This window comes from Pleurodeles waltl, chromosome 12 (genome assembly GCF_031143425.1).
Source record: "Pleurodeles waltl isolate 20211129_DDA chromosome 12, aPleWal1.hap1.20221129, whole genome shotgun sequence".
Classification (NCBI taxonomy): domain Eukaryota; kingdom Metazoa; phylum Chordata; class Amphibia; order Caudata; family Salamandridae; genus Pleurodeles; species Pleurodeles waltl.
In genome coordinates, this window is record NC_090451.1 from 220,433,009 (window position 1) to 220,447,420 (window position 14,412).

The 14,412-nt window shown below is 42.0% G+C and overlaps 2 protein-coding genes across 5 annotated transcripts in view; one reads left to right on the forward strand and one right to left on the reverse strand.

Annotated features, from left to right (window-relative positions):
* The window catches only part of CHTF8 (chromosome transmission fidelity factor 8), a 92,282-nt gene extending 87,684 nt beyond the window's left edge, over positions 1–4,598 (reverse strand). Inside the window, exon 1 of the mRNA XM_069218646.1 lies at positions 4,529–4,598. The gene's annotated coding sequence lies outside the window, so the exon portion shown is untranslated. The remainder of the gene's footprint in view (positions 1–4,528) is intronic.
* Positions 4,599–5,199: 601 nt separating this feature from the next.
* The window catches only part of UTP4 (UTP4 small subunit processome component), a 200,902-nt gene continuing 191,689 nt past the window's right edge, over positions 5,200–14,412 (forward strand). Inside the window, exons 1-2 of one of the 4 annotated variants that reach the window (XM_069218643.1) lie at positions 5,217–5,268; positions 8,898–8,931. The gene's annotated coding sequence lies outside the window, so the exon portion shown is untranslated. Of the gene's footprint in view, positions 5,392–8,897; positions 8,932–14,412 lie in introns of all 4 variants that reach the window. The other 3 variants (XM_069218642.1, XM_069218641.1, XM_069218644.1) reach the window with 3 other exon arrangements.

A 14,412-nucleotide genomic window follows, 5' to 3' on the forward strand; every position in this document is an offset into this window, starting at 1 on the left:
TGTGGAAGTGGGTCAGTTCCCCAGAGGGAATGACCTGAACAGGAGGATGTAAGGCAGAGTAGGTCCTGCAACAAACCAGCCTATTTCCTCTACTCTTCCTCGCCTGACAGACTAGGAAGACTCTCCCAGCTTTGGCTGAGTCTCCTGGCCTGTGGGCTGGGGGGGGCTTGTGTAAAGAAATGGCTCCCTGTTGCAGTTACCCCCCACTTTTTGCCTGATACTGATGCTGACTTGACTGAGAAGTGTGCTGGGACCCTGCTAACCAGGCCCCAGCACCAGTGTTCTTTCACCTAAAATGTACCATTGTTTCCACAATTGGCACAACCCTGGCACCTAGGTAAGTCCCTTGTAACTGGTACCCCTGGTACCAAGGGCCCTGATGCCAGGGAAGGTCTCTAAGGGCTGCAGCATGTCTTATGCCACCCTAGGGACCCCTCACTCAGCACAGACACACTGCTTGCCAGCTTGTGTGTGCTGATGGGGAGAAAATGACTAAGTCGACATGGCACTCCCCTCAGGGTGCCATGCCAACCTCCCACTGCCTGTGGCATAGGTAAGTCACCCCTCTAGTAGGCCTTACAGCCCTAAGGCAGGGTGCACTATACCACAGGTGAGGGCATATGTGCATGAGCACTATGCCCCTACAGTGTCTAAGCAAAACCTTAGACATTGTAAGTGCAGGGTAGCCATAAGAGTATATGGGCTGGGAGTCTGTCAAAAACGAACTCCACAGCTCCATAATGGCTACACTGAATACTGGGAAGTTTAGTATCAAACTTCTCAGAATAATAAACCCACACTGATGCCAGTGTTGGATTTATTAAAAAATGCACACAGAGGGCATCTTAGAGATACCCCCTGCATTTTACCCAATTGTTCAGTGCAGGACTGACTGGTCTGTGCCAGCCTGCTACTGAGAGACGAGTGTCTGACCTCATGCGGTGAGAGCCTTTGTGCTCTCTGAGGACAGAAACAAAGCCTGCTCTGGGTGGAGGTGCTTCACACCTCCCCCCTGCAGGAACTGTAACACCTAGCAGTGAGCTTCAAAGGCTCAAGCTTCGTGTTACAATGCCCCAGGGCACTCCAGCTAGTGGAGATGCCCGCCTCCTGGACCCAGCCCCCACTTTTGGCGGCAAGTCCAGGAGAGATAATGAGAAAAACAAGGAGGAGTCACTGGCCAGTCAGGACAGCCCCTAAGGTGTCCTGAGCTGAGGTGCCTCTGACTTTTAGAAATCCTCCATCTTGAAGAAGGAGGATTCCCCCAATAGGATTAGGGATGTGACCCCCTCCCCTTGGGAGGAGGCACAAAGAGGGTGTACCCACCCTCAGGGCTAGTAGCCATTGGCTACTAACCCCCCAGACCTAAACACACCCTTAAATTTAGTATTTAAGGGCTCCCCTGAACCTAGAAAAATAGATTCCTGCAACAACAAGAAGAAGGACTGCCCAGCTGAAAACCCCTGCAGAGGAAGACCAGAAGACAACAACTGCCTTGGCTCCAGAAACTCACCGGCCTGTCTCCTACCTTCCAAAGAACTCTGCTCCAGCGACGCCTTCCAAAGGGACCAGCGACCTCTGAATCCTCTGAGGACTGCCCTGCTTCGACGACGACAAGAAACTCCCGAGGACAGCGGACCTGCTCCAAAAAGACTGCAACTTTGTTTCAAGAAGCAGCTTTAAAGAACCCTGCAACTCCCCGCAAGAAGCGTGAGACTTGCAACACTGCACCCGGCGACCCCGACTCGGCTGGTGGAGAACCAACACCTCAGGGAGGACCCCCGGACTACTCTACGACTGTGAGTACCAAAACCTGTCCCCCCTGAGCCCCCACAGCGCCGCCTGCAGAGGGAATCCCGAGGCTTCCCCTGGACCGCGACTCTCTGAAACCTAAGTCCCGACGCCTGGAAAAGACCCTGCACCCGCAGCCCCCAGGACCTGAAGGACCGGACTTTCACTGCAGAAGTGACCCCCAGGAGTCCCTCTCCCTTGCCCAAGTGGAGGTTTCCCCGAGGAAGCCCCACCTTGCCTGCCTGCAGCGCTGAAGAGATCCCGTGATCTCTCATTGACTTACATTGCGAACCAGACACTTGTTCTAACACTGCACCCGGCCGCCCCCGCGCCGCTGAGGGTGAAATTTCTGTGTGGGCTTGTGTCCCCCCCGGTGCCCTACAAAACCCCCCTGGTCTGCCCTCCGAAGACGCGGGTACTTACCTGCAAGCAGACCGGAACCGGGGCACCCCCCTTCTCTCCATTCTAGCCTATGCGTTTTGGGCACCGCTTTGAACTCTGCACCTGACCGGCCCTGAGCTGCTGGTGTGGTAACTTTGGGGTTGCTCTGAACCCCCAACGGTGGGCTACCTTGGACCAAGAACTGAACCCTGTAAGTGTCTTACTTACCTGGTAAAACTAACAAAAACTTACCTCCCCCAGGAACTGTGAAAATTGCACTGTGTCCACTTTTAAAGTAGCTATTTGTGAATAACTTGAAAAGTATACATGCAATTGAAATGATTCAAAGTTCCTAATGTACTTACCTGCAATACCTTTCAAACAAGATATTACATGTTAAATTTGAACCTGTGGTTCTTAAAATAAACTAAGAAAAGATATTTTTCTATAACAAAACCTATTGGCTGGATTTGTCTCTGAGTGTGTGTACCTCATGTATTGTCTATGTGTATGTACAACAAATGCTTAACACTACTCCTTGGATAAGCCTACTGCTCGACCACACTACCACAAAATAGAGCATTAGTATTATCTCTTTTTACCACTATTTTACCTCTAAGGGGAACCCTTGGACTCTGTGCATGCTATTCCTTACTTTGAAATAGCACATACAGAGCCAACTTCCTACAGTCTTTCTCATACTCCATGATCCATTCTTCTTTTTACAATGAGCTTAAAGTATTCTCATCAAACACACCAGCTACACACCAGTCATTCCATGGATGTTGATCCAGCTCTCTTAAAGGTAAGGACATTCTACTTAAAAAATCTGCTGTAAACATTTTTACCCCAGGAACATACTGCACTTCATATAAGAAATCTTGTAGTCTCATAGATAGTCTAGCTATTCTCGCAGATGCTCTACATAAACCTTCCGTAGTTAACAATTTAGTAAGGGGCTTATGGTCAGTCCGTATGATGCATTTTTGCCCCCAAACAAATTTCCAAAAGTGTTCTAATGCCCATACACATGCCAAAGTTTCTCTCTCTATTACAGAGTATTTTTCCTCTGTGGGAGACAAAGAACGGGATGCAAATGCAACCACATGTTCTTTACCCACATTGTCACTCTGTCTTAATACACTACCAAGGCCCTTACCACTCGCATCCGTAGTGATAATAGAACAAGCTTTTGGATCGTGCCCATGCAACATTGGAGCACTCACAATTGCATTCTTAATTTCATGAAAAGCCTTCTGACAACTTACATTCCATTCAAATTTCACTTAGTTTTTTAGTAACAGTCTCATTTGGTAGGTTTTAGCTGAAAAATGTTCTACAAATTTCAAATAAAATTCGGCTAGACCTAAAAAGGATCTCAAATCATCTTTAGATGTGGGGCATGGGGCATTCTTAATAGCTTCCACCAACTTTTTTTTAGGTCTTATGCCTTCATGATCAATCTCATGTCCTAAATACGTTACTTTTCTCTGTGCAAATCTACATTTACTGCTCTCTGCGGTCAAACCTTTTTCTTGTAAGATGTTCAAAACATTCCTCAATTCCTTATCATGATGTTTCTTGCTACTTCCCATAACTAAAACATCATCCTGAAAGAATGTAACATTAGGCAAATGTCTGAATAACTGCGCCATCAACCTTTGAAAGACAGCAGCCGCCGATCCCAAACCAAATGGCATACATTTGAAACGAAAACAACCCCATGGTGTACAAAACATTGTAAGATGTCTGCTATGATAGTCCAACCTAACCTGGTGGTAAGCAGACGACAAGTCCAAAGTGGAAAACCATTTAGCATCTATCTAATACATCACTACATTAACGCTATATAAAATCATATAAATACATAAAATAATAAATAACTGTGCTTCTCCATAAGTGTAATGAGAGTCTTCACCTGCAAATATCGCTAGTAAGATAGTTCACGGAGTAGACTACTACTCTGGAACTGTGACGACAAAGGGAAGATCGCAAATGTTTGCTGACTCTCCCAAATTCAACCTTCCATTCTTATAACGTCAATAAAATATATAACATTATCTCGGATGATCACATCACCTATTACTTCTACGTCTCTCGTCTCCGTATTTATACCAAAAAAACGAGTGTCGTGCACGTAAATGGACACTGACAAGTGTCTTGTCACTTTTCACCCGGCTAGAGATCACAACAAACACGATTATCACACCGACTGCCGGAAAAACTTGACTGACATATTTATTTTCTTTCCTGTCACACAAAATGCGCCAAGTTTTGGTCCCTTGGCGTTTGCCCTCAGATACTACTTTTGATCCCCAGAGACACAGCCTCCACCCCCTGTGTCCTAGCGAGATCTCACCGGCAGCTCCTCTCGAGTCCGGCAGCGGCCGTAAAACATCCCTAATTCCAAAATCTCCCGCCAGGTATGACAGTATAAACATAAAAGAGGGACTATACTGACAACGTTCATAAAGAGTAAACATAAACGAAGGACAAGAATCAAAGCCCTGCAGTCGCGGAAACGAGAGACTGGAGTACCTTCTTCCTTGCCACGGAAAGAAGCAGCGGCGTAACGCAAAAATACGGGCCCCCATACCGAACGTGCTCCTTAGTCTTCCATATATCAGTTAGTCATAGGCTTTGGACTGATTAGACCCCCCCTTATATTGTCTTGGGGCATCCATACGCCCCTTAAAAGAAGTGCATGGCCAATCCAATTTTTGCGTGGTACTGGTAAATAGGAATAGGGCGAGTCTGGATGAATAGTCATAGAGCAGTTTGGCCCTAAATCATGCATGACCGAGTCATAATATTAACATTTTAAACCACTCATGGGTTACATCTGTATTATAAATTGAAACTCATCACATAATTATTAAAATCCATTATACAGTTCTGTGGCGCTATAAACACGTTCTAAGATTCTCTTAACCCGACCAACTACTGACTTTCTCAATGGTAAGATGGCTGCCAAGTTACTGTAGGCGTTGTTAGCATAGCCCTCTTTTATGTTTACTTGTTTTTTTCCAGTTCCGGGTCATCGAGGCGCACATGTGTACAGGCAGGCAGCGGCTTCGGATTTGGAAGCTGTGTAACGAGGTGAGATGCTTGATATTGAAAGTCGAGGTGGTGTATAATAGAATACGCGTTGGTGCATTGGTATTCCGAGGGGGAGGATGGTAAGCAACCCCTGGGAGAGGAGATAAACAAGGGAATCGAAGGGTATGTGTTGGTGACGAGTTGGCAAAAAAGAGGAGTGCTGTTGTATTGGGGATGCGATTCAAATATATGGAGCTTCGGGTTGTGGATGTATGTGATGACCCGGTGGGTGAATCTTTTAGTTTATTTAGCAGATATACCATTTGAACATTCATGTTGTAAATAAGAAACACTCGTGTCGCGTAGTGGGGGGGGGTAGGGGAGTTAAACACTGAACCGAAGCGGTTCCCTGCTGTGATTAGTTGTACCATCTGTATGGATGCCTTTGGCAGAGAAAGCGCATGTCGTAATAGGGTTTTTTAGAGAATGATACAGGCCTGGAATTTACGTACGTATAGTTGCTTCGGATGAGTGGAACTATGCTCACTCTTGCCTTTCTATTTTTAGAAACAAGGGATTACATTTTTCCGATTTTTTGAACTTCAGTAAGAAGAGCTTTGCTCAAACGCCTGGTGTTAGAGACTTCTTGTTTAGATTTCCTGAAAAAGTAGAAGGACCGAAATGTGGACTGACATAGGCGGCTTTGACAGGGTTTTAAATGGTATGAAAAGGGGTGGGGGGGGGTCTCTAAAACTGTCATGGTTTAAACATGTAAATACGTTTTCTGTGATTTCCATAGTGTGCTTCCCGATCGGTATTTTGGGTCCCCTCTGAGCTTTCTTTTATTGCATCAGCTATGTAACACAACTGACCTACACCTAAAACCTGCCAAGACTATTGACTTTGTCGGTGATAGTTAGCAGTTTAAGATAAATAAACGAGTAACAACACTTCTTTTGTTGTAAATAATTAGTATTGAAAATGTTTCAGCTTTGAAATTGTGAGACTGTGAATTAAACATTACTGATGCCTTTGGAAGGATAGTTGTCTTCAGAATTTCTCAATCATTTTTGTTATGTTCACTCTGTTAGACATGTACATCCTTTTTTCCCTCCACATCTCGTCCATCTGCGTATCTTGCACATCCTCTCTTTCCTTTTCAGCACCCTCTTTTCAGTCTACTATGCATGCCCTACAGCGCATCTCCTTTATTTCATCATCTCCCAAACACACAACATGCCATTGCCTTGACAATATTTTGACAACTGTCTACCTCTTTGACACACATACACACAGAATCATAATTGGAACTGGAATATGTGAACACTGCTCTGTAGAGAGGTCAAGTATTGGATGACTGTTCTCGTCCACGGGGAGGCAATGTGAGAAACTGTTCCTGGTTTCAGCCTTACCTTCAGAACTCTGAAACGTGGCTGGAGGTGACTGAGTTCAAAGTATGCACTGTACAAGAGTAATATGCTACGTAAAAAAAAATACAGGTACACAACATTCTGGAAACAGCTAACACTCTTAGCAAATGCATGATTAAGTACAACATGTAAAATATGCACAGGAACTTATCGCCAACTCGAATTTCCTTAGCATTTTGTTACATTCATTGTTCAGAAATATATCACGGTTTTTGTTATTAGAATTAAGGACATGAATATAGGTCCATCAATCTGTTCTTAATTGCTACCAGGTCTGAGACTCGGAAGGACCCAGCCCACTCAAACCCTGTTCCTCGAGCTCAGTTATGAAATTATGAAGAAGCCTTTTCATTTATTTGCGGTTGCCAAATCATTTCAATAAAATTATGTTTTGGGGCGTATCTGGATATGGTGTAAGAGAGGCACTGCTATCCATACACCTTCATAGTAGTGAGAGCCTCTGGATTTGCGAGGTGTTGACGGCGTGGAGTTGATGCGTGTGTATATATGGTTGACATTGTTTAGTTGTTGTATAGATTTGTATAAAGACGGTCACACAGTTTCAGGTGCACAAGGAGCTAAAGGAGTTTACTTAATGTAACTAGACAGCAGTCTTTAGGTGGCATCTGTTAAAATTCTAATACATTGTATAGTATAGGTAACATTCAGAGAGTCTGGGCTGAAGAAACAGGTTTTACATTGGCAATACATATTCAGTGCTTGACTAGGCAGAAATCAAAGTATCTACACTGGCCTGTGCATATTGGGATTGGAGACCGCAATAATGTCATCAACGTTGGAAGGATGCAAAGTCTATTTCGTGCTGGGAAGGATCAATTGCCTTGCAGAATATTGTAGTTTATCGAGGAGTGGTTATGCAGACGAGGGTGAGGAGGGGTGGCTGGAAGCAGGCTAGACAAGACAGAAGGAAGAGAAAGTAGCAGGTGAAGTGTAGTAGAAGGGTAGAAAGCAAGCAGTTAAGCCATCACTATAAAAGGGCAAGCTGTACGTACTTAGTAATGAAAATGGGAGGATGGTTGAATGCTGGCAGTTGAGCCACAGGCTGCCCTATGGCTATTGGAAGAGGACACAGCTGTGGGGGGAAAGGAGGCTGGCGTTCTAGTGGTTGGGTCACTTGTTTAACGGAGCATAGGGGAAAGAAGCAGGCCAATTAAACTATCATTACATGAAGAAAGGACATATATACGAATTGAAATAGAAGGCCGGCCATTGTTAATTATTTGGCCGAAAGTATTATGAAGTATTGGCCTCGGGATAAGCAACAAGTTAAAAGGAAAAGAAAAGTTGGGAAAGTAATTGGACAACTTAACATTTGGCAAAGTCGTACACAAAAGGGGAAGGGAAGCATAGCCGATCAAGAAGCATAGACAGCAGGGAGGGAAAAGGTCCCAAGGTAAGGCACCAGGGGTATGCCTTTTGTGTGTTCTATAGTAGTCAGTTTCAATGCTTCTGGCATGTAGAGTATTTTTTATTTAATTATTGTAGAAAAATAAGATCGTTAGCTCCTTTCCTACATACGAGGGGGAAAGGTGATTGGCTATCGAAAAGGCAAGCAGTGTCTGGGAATGTGTGTTTTAGGATATGTGAGATATGATGAGTTCGGTAGGTCAGAAGATGTCTGAAGGGATGAAACATGCCAGTGGGAAAATTATGACTTGAAAGGATTTTCTGCAGAAGTCAAAGAGTGACAGTTTAGAAAAGTCATAGAAATATTCTATTCAGACAAAGAAAAATATTACTTTTTCCCGCCAAACTAGCACTAAAAGAGTGTAGTCTTTATACCACTCGACCAGTGCATTGCTTCTTGCAAGTACTATGTACGTTAACTGCCCAAAATCAATTGACAGATATGAAAAAAACGATTCAAATAGTTGAAAGACACCTTGTGGTAAAACGTAAACCACTGCCATTTAAAAGGACTGGAAGTGGCCTCCTCTCAGGGCCAGACTCCACTAGTAATTTTGTGAATTATGCATAAATAGTTATATGGTATCAGTTGCACCCTGGTTCCTTTAAGATCTTGGAACCTGAGTTAGTTCTAGAGTATGGGAATGTTGCTTTGCTGCGCCTGTCAGGAGTTGGTCGCTGGAAACTCATCTACAATAAATCAAGAAAGCTAATACTGACAATCATGTGTTCTTTGTGAGATTGACAACCAAGTTGTTAACAACTTGAATCTACATTGTTCCCGCTTACTAATATTGATAATCCAGCTCTTATAGTTACTTGTTATTACAGACTAACAGTCGTTGAGTGCACAGGACATCGGCAGGTACCAGTTTTATAGCCATCAAGTGTGCTGAATGTTTTGTTGTATCTAAAATCATCATAACCTGTATTGGCACTTCGGACACTTAATAACTATTGCTAGGCATGTACTTTGATTTCCCCAGTGTTATACTTAACACACCAGCTGCTTTTCATCATCTGGATCTTCAATTCTCCACCAGCCTTCCTGACTTCCTCACGACGCAGTCAAGCGTGATGTCTCAATGCTGTTTTCCAAACCTTTCTTTCTGTGTGGCATCACCACAAGGTTTCTTTGTGCTTTTCTCAGTCACTCCTCGTTTCCTGCTATGAAACTGAGGAGTTGTATGGACCTGCGCAATCCTGTACGCACGTTGATCTATTGAGGGAAAAACATTCCCTGAGTAAATAGAAGGAGAACATCAAAATAAAGGCATACAGATAAAACACCCTTTAGACCTGCATTATACATAAACTTGAACTCAAGCTGCACAATATTACACAGATTCTTGACAACGATGACCACTCTTCTTTGTAGAAATCTTTTCTTTTTTTTCTTTCAAAAAAAGAGAAGAAAGCAAACATACTTTAAATCACTTTTCTTATTTTAGCTATTTTGTGACAACAGTGACCACAATATTTGGAAAACAACTTAAAATTACCAGGTGACTATTTCAGGGATTTTGAATTGGCACATGTTTTTAGAATTTATACCTGTTGTTTCTTTTCATATTTTGTGAATTTTATTCTAGTTCTTGCCCATGCTTGCAGTATGGCTGTGCAGTCAGTGATAACTCCTCCTATGTTTTTACAGACTACAGTGGAACCATTAATTTTTTTGGAGGGAAACCATCAAGTGGTCGACAGGGATGTATGTGTAGCAAAAAAGAAACTTGCCATGGTAAAACATTGCTTAAATGTTCAGGGGACACAGATTTAGAAATTCTTCCCAGTTCATCTAGACATCCTCTAGGGGAATGGCGATTCTTAAAGGTTTACTGCATAAAGAATCAGGATTTTATCAAAGAAAAGGAGGCTAGCACTATGTGTCAACTTTTGTTTACTCCTTCTGTACAACAAACGAATTAAAAGTGACCAATAGAACATTAACAACATCATAATAGGAAAAAAAGAATGTTCAGCTCCATTTAAACTGTGTTCTCCATTTTCTGACTCTTTTGATCTCTTCTTCTCATCGTATATCCACTTAACACTGAAATCATTCTTTTTTAAGATTCTGCAAAATAAAAACAAAATTAGAAATCTTCCATTTTTTTTTTAACATATACAATAATAGTATACCCTTTAAGTCCATAAAATGTATTATTCCCAACCCCTTCTAGGGAAGGGTGGATGGGATAATGCTAGCCTACTTGTCTTGAATAAAATCCATATTCTTTATTCTTTATGCAGTAAACCTTTAAGAATTGTCATTTTATGTCAAGACAGGAGGCTAGCATTATGCATGTTTAAAGTCAGTCAAAACACATTTTGGAACATGATCTATAGATTAAAAAGAAAGTTTCCTAAATGTTTCTGCCGAGGACCAATCAGCAGCTTTCATAATATCTGCCAAACTTCCTCCCATCATACAAACTTTACTTGCCATGGCTCCCCTCACTGAATGGGCTGTGAACTTTGATAGATCCACGCCAGCCTCTTTCATGTCACCCTTCACCCATCTTGCAATGGTAGCATTTGTTCCAGCCTTAAAAGGTTTTACATAAGCAATTAGGAGTTAATCAACCCCGGCACTCTTTTTTTCCAGCATCTTAGACTCGTATTCCTTCAAGCAATGAACCCCACACATTTTTTGGAAATTTATCAAAAAACGGGTAACAAATAGTAAAAGAAATTGTCTTAGTACGCTTACATACTTCAAACAACACACCTTTCGGCTGATTAAAATCTATTTGAAACCTACAAGGCCTTTACATCTGAAACTTTTCGGAAAAATATTAGACAGAGTAAAGTTGCTAACTTCCAATAAAGTTCCCTTTCCTTTAAGTACCTATTGGCTGGCCAGTTCTGAAATAGCACAAGAACCAAATTTACATTCCATAGAATGTGGTATTTCGAATTGGGTGATCATTCCAAACAAATCATCTTTATTACCCTACCTACTAAAGGACTCTTACCAATTGATACACCCTGTTTAAGATCAGGACCAGCAGCTATTGCTGATCTATATTAATTTACTGTTCTGTAAGACATACCCTTATCAAACAATTCAGCCCAAAAAATTGCTACCTGAATATCAAGTGCCTCCACAGGATCCAAACTCCTTTGTAAGCACTAGCAAGACCAAACTTTCCATGCACTTCTACAGTTTTTCTTTGTCGCTGGAGCACAGAATTCATCCAATAACCCTGCAGCTGATTTAGAAAGTTCTGTGAATTTTCTGGAACGCCCAATATCCTCCATAGTAGAAGGTTTAGTGATCCCAAATCCACTAAAGGATGCTCTTAGCCATCCACACCTGTCAAGTCGACCTTTGCAACACCTTATTAAAATTGGTTGTTCCACTGCCATCTCCATTACCTTTGGAAACCAGAGCTGAGTTGTCCTAAAAGGAATCGCCAAAACTAACTGACATCGCTGACGTTTCACCTGTAACAACACTCTCTGAATCTTAAAGAAAGGAGGAAAAGCATAACCTTTCATTGCGCTCCAATCCTGCATAAATGCATCCACTGCATATGCACCTAGATCCGGTCGTCAACTGACTTAGATCGGTAACTGAAAGGTTAGTCTGGAAGCAACAGATCTATCTCCAATGGTCCCATAATCTGAGAGAGTATCTCTTAGTTTCTAGTCGCTGAAATCCCTCATCTGAAGAGAATTCCAATCTACTGTAATAACATTTTGTACACCTGGATTCCAATCTACTGTAATAACATTTTGTACACCTGGCTAGTACTCCGCCCTTAAACTTATTTTGTGTTCCAAGCAGACGTCCCACAATTCTTTAGCCAACTCTGCCAGATTCCTGGATCGGGCTCCTCCTAACTTGTTTATGTATGTCACAGCTGTCACATTGTCCATTTTCAGAAATATAGACTTGCCCTTCGGAACTTTCCTGAAACTTTGCAATGCAACCATTCCTGCCTATAATTCTAAGCAATTTATGTGCTTCTCCTTATCTAAAAATGACCACATTCCACCAGTTTCTAAACCTACACAATGAGCTCCCCAACCGAAACTGCTTGCATCTGTCTCTACTGCAAAATCTGTTTTTTAACCAAAAATCGCATGACCATTTCATGCTTCTAGATTCTCCTTCCACCAAACCAATTCCTCCCGAGCTTCCTGAGATAGGGGCACCACATCTCTGTACCATAAACCTTTCCTTAGACCAAATATCTTTAAACATTGTAAAGCCCTGTAATGCAAAGGACCTGGAAAAATAGCCTGAATGGCTTAAGACAGTAGCCCAATCACACATGCTAAATCTCTGTCTCACCTGTTGCTTCTTCCTCAAAGACTGAACTTACTTTCCTTTCTGGAAGATGTAACTGACATAACTCTGTATACACTATAAATCCCAAAAATTCCATCTTCTTCATCGGAACCAACACAGATTTCTCCAGATTTATGATAAAAACCTAAATTTTCCAATAAATCCTTTACAAGGACTAAATGCTCCTTTAAATCCTCGATATCCTGATTCAAAATCAGTATATCATCAACATAAATTATCATCCTTACACCTCTTTCTTTGAGAAAACCAACTACTGGCCTCATCACTTTTGTGAAACACCAAGGTGCCAAGGCAAGACTAAAAGGTAAACTCTGAAACTGAAATAACAGTTTTTTCCACCTGAACTGCAGATACCCCTGACTGCTTTTGGCTATTGGAATTGTGAGGTAGGCATACTTGAGATCCACCTCCACCATTCAATCATGCTCCTGCAAAAGACCACATAAAAGAGGAATTCCTTCCATTTTGAAATGATGGTAAGACACAAACTGGTTCAACTTCCTTAGATTTATCACTGGTCTCTATCCTTTGTCCTTCTCCACTAGAAACAAAGTGCTTACAAATCCTTTGTCTTGTTCCCCCATTTTCAGAATCACATTCTTCGACAGCCTCTGAGTTATCTCTAAATGAACTATCTGTTTGAACTCCCGGTGCAATTCAAATTCTCATGGTTCTATTTCTTGCACAGGTTCTGGGTCGAGCTCTATTATACATCCCTGTATCGTCTGTAACACCCATATACATCCTCCGTGATCATTTCCCAATTTCCCCTGAAATACCTTAATCTTCCTCCTATACCTGTAGGGATAGAAGTAGAAATAATCTTCATACTCACCTTGATTCCGTACATGTGCAAGGTTATGACCCCTCATTCTTGCATTACGGCCTTGCCCTCTCCCTAGCTGGGGATAGAACTGAGCACCTCCTTGGTTTTCTCTGAAGAAACCTGTTCCTTGATTCAGATTTTAGGCTCCAACTTGCTCAGCAAGTAAGTTGCCCCCTCCTACTGACCCGTCCATATAAATTACTATTCTAAATACTCTCCTCTAAGCTTTATCTAAACTTGTAAATGTACGCACTTATTTTTTCAAAGCTTTGACCACCCCATCTCCAAAAAGTAGGCCAACAGCCTCTTCTGAGGACTCCTTACTCGCCATCTCAAATAATTTTGGATTCATACACATCAGTACCGTTTTCCTTCTGTCTGCTAAAAGTCCTGAATTTGTGTTTCCAATGAATCAAATGACTCTCTGACACCAACCACGTAAGAGATGTACATCTAAGTCCTTTCCCTTTAAAGAAGCATCTTCTACTGTATCAAATATCCTGGCCAGTGGCCCGAGCACTTTAAACAGTTTATCCTGACACTGCTTCAAGAACTTTTCTAGTCCTTTCATTGGATCATTACCCAGCTTAAATAAATAAGTAATCGTTTCTGGGTCTAAATTAGGTGTTAAACACACCTTATCATCAATGACGTGCCTAGAACACTCCGCCCTCATCACATTCCTTTCATCTTTTTCCAATGGCTTGCGTAACCTTGCTTTAATGTAATCGGCAACATTGTCCAAAGGCCATCATTCCTTTCTTCTTGGATGTCTTATATCCTTTGGTTCAAATAACTTTTCACCCAATGGGTCAGTTATACTTTCACTACTCTTAGTTCTAAGATTACCATCCAACTCTTCCTCAAGACCATCTTTATACTCCAGGTCTAGGACATATTGTTCTAAATTATTGTCATCATCAAATTCTTCATTTGTATACTCTTTTTCAGCGTCAAGCTGACTTTTAGTATTGCTTAGGGTACCTTTCCTTCTTGAGCCGCATGTGACTCCAAATCTGTCTGATATCTCCTGTAAATGTTTCCTTTTTGCTGAACACTTTCCCCCTGGACTCTTATGAATTGTCTTCATCATCTGACAAAGAGAAAAGCTCCTCATAATTTCCTTTCCTTTTCCCCAAAGCCTGTTTTACAGATTCTTGTACTACAGCTTTTAATTCCTCTGTTACGATTTTTCTAAT